The sequence below is a fragment of the Camellia sinensis genome, chromosome 1, assembly GCF_055761805.1.
Source record: "Camellia sinensis isolate YWXY chromosome 1, ASM5576180v1, whole genome shotgun sequence".
Taxonomy (NCBI): Eukaryota; Viridiplantae; Streptophyta; class Magnoliopsida; order Ericales; family Theaceae; genus Camellia; species Camellia sinensis.
This window is the reverse complement of record NC_138961.1, coordinates 50,313,983-50,316,488: the sequence shown is the minus strand read 5'-3', so window position 1 is coordinate 50,316,488 and position 2,506 is coordinate 50,313,983.

Here is a 2,506-nt window from a genome sequence, read left to right as displayed (position 1 = left end):
ATGCCTCTTGTAAATCTGTAAATCTTATAAAAATATATAAATTATTTTCAATTATTTTTGTTAGTAAATGTGTCGTCAAAAGTTTATTTTTGCTCACTCATATTGTGTTGCTAGAAGTGTATTTTTTGCCAGTGCCAATTTGTCGTTGCCAAAAGTAAACCTTTATCGACAAACAAATCGTCGGCAAATGGTAATATCTACCGACGTAAATGTGTTGCCAAAAGTTTACTTTTGCCCACTCATTGTGTTGCTAAAAGTGTATTTTTTGCTAATGCTGATTTGTCGTTGCCAAAAGTGAAGTTTTATCGACAAACAAATCGTAGGCAAATGACAACATTTACCGACGTAAATGTGTCGCCAAAAGTCTACTTTTGTTGACACATATTTTGTTGCTAAAAATATATTTTTTGCCCATGCAAATTTGTGTCGCGAAAAGTGCCACACAATCATCATATTTGAATGACTTTTACCAACGCAAGGTAAATTGCCGACGATGGATGAAGGCTTTTATCAACGACTATGTTCGTCACTAAAGGCGTTACTTTTACCAACGCAATGATAATTTCGTCGGCAAAAACTTTTGCCAACTCACTTTTGCCTACGGGTTGCCAACGTAGCCTTGTGTGTCGGCAAAACTCTTTGCCAATGAATTTTCCCTTTTGGCAACATATTTTGTTGCGTTGCGAAAAATACAATTTCTTGTAGTGACATAAAGTATTACAATCTGTGGTTCTTAAAATATAAAAATAATTGAAATCACCAAAATCATGAACAGAGTAGTAGTAGAAATTGTATGTCTCTGTATTGTTATATCTATATCTATTTTTGAAAATAAAAACCAACCAGCATATATCATATTTTGTATTTATTATTGTTAGAGATAGATTTAAAAACCAAAAAATATAGATAAATAATCCATCTATTTTTTTCAATTCAAAAAAATATTCAAGTTGAAATTTTTTTTTCAACAAAATATTTAAACTCTTTTTTAATTGAAAATACAAACATAATATTTAAACAAGCTAAAAACACAAAGTCTTATAAATTACGAGGGTTGTTCGCGGTTTGGCAGTTCGATTGCAGCCAAAGGAATCTCAAATCTGTCATTCGTCAGCCAAATTGGCGGATTGGAGAAAATCAATCTGCAACCGTCCGCTCGTCATCATACATTCGTCAAAAATGCGATGAATCGGTTTGGTTCGGTCAGTTTTGGCAGATCGATATATCCGTTGCTCACTCTTATCATTAATGCACTACTAATGATATGACATCATATAAACCTTATTATTGATATGATAATTTAGCTTTTATTTTATTTTTTTCTTACCCTTACCACTTTATTAGTGGTAATTTTAAAACTTCTAATTTAGGGCTATAAACGGGACGATGTGATGAGGACAGTACAGCCTAAAGTCATATTCATTGTCCGCCCTTAAATTATATTTTGTCCTCGTTGGCAAGCGAATTGGGTTAGTTTTTTTATTTATTAAATTAGTTAAAATAAAAAATAAAAAATTAATAAAATAAAATATCATATTTAAATTATAATTATTTTTTTTTATAAAAATTTGAAAAATATTAAAAGTTCAATTTAAACGAACTTTTTAATCCCAAATTAAAATAATTAAAAAGTTAAAAATTAACCTGCTCTTAAAACGAAACGTCCCGTTTATATTTGACAACTTTTTTTTTTTTAATTTTGATTCTTAAAATTTATTTTTACACTTTTTATATTTTAATTTTTGTCTAATTTACTTTTAAAATTAATTTTTGTTCAAAATTAGATTAAAAAAAATATAATAATAATTGTTGCACAACATAAAAATATATTATTATATTAGAATTTAAATTTATGTTAAGAATGTGAGATATATATAATATTTTTTTTTATACTACGTAATTGTTAATAGAATTTTTTGTATAATTTTTTTATAAAAATTAATTTTTAAAATAGATTAAAAAAACTCGAAAAAATTGAAACTGTCAAAGGAAAAAAATAAAAAACTTATGATAAGGCCTTGAGACATAAATTTTGAGGTATTAGATTCCACTCTTCTTAGGGCAGCCACCTGGCAACAACACATATGATTGGTAGGACGAACCTTCAGACCTAGACGAATTGTACTCAGTGTTAGGAGTATAGGTTTGAATTCCCGTCTATGTACAAGTCTGCAACTTACTGCTATATATCATTGAGTGATCTTATTATATAGCACCACCTAAGAATGACCTTTGAGGCCTTGTCTCTTTAGGGGCCTAACTCCAAAGATCACTCTTTGCGATTAGACCTTTTGACCATGTTTATTTGATGAATTAGGTTGAATGTGATTATTAGTGAAGAAATAGTTAGTGAAGAGATTGCTAATATGGAGATTGTTAGTGACGAGATTAAATAAAAGTCTGTTTATTTTGATGATAGTGTGAGAGATGGTTAATAATGAGTTTGTTAAATTATTTTTAAACAAAATAAATTAAACAATTATTTCTTTTTGAAAAAAATCTAAAA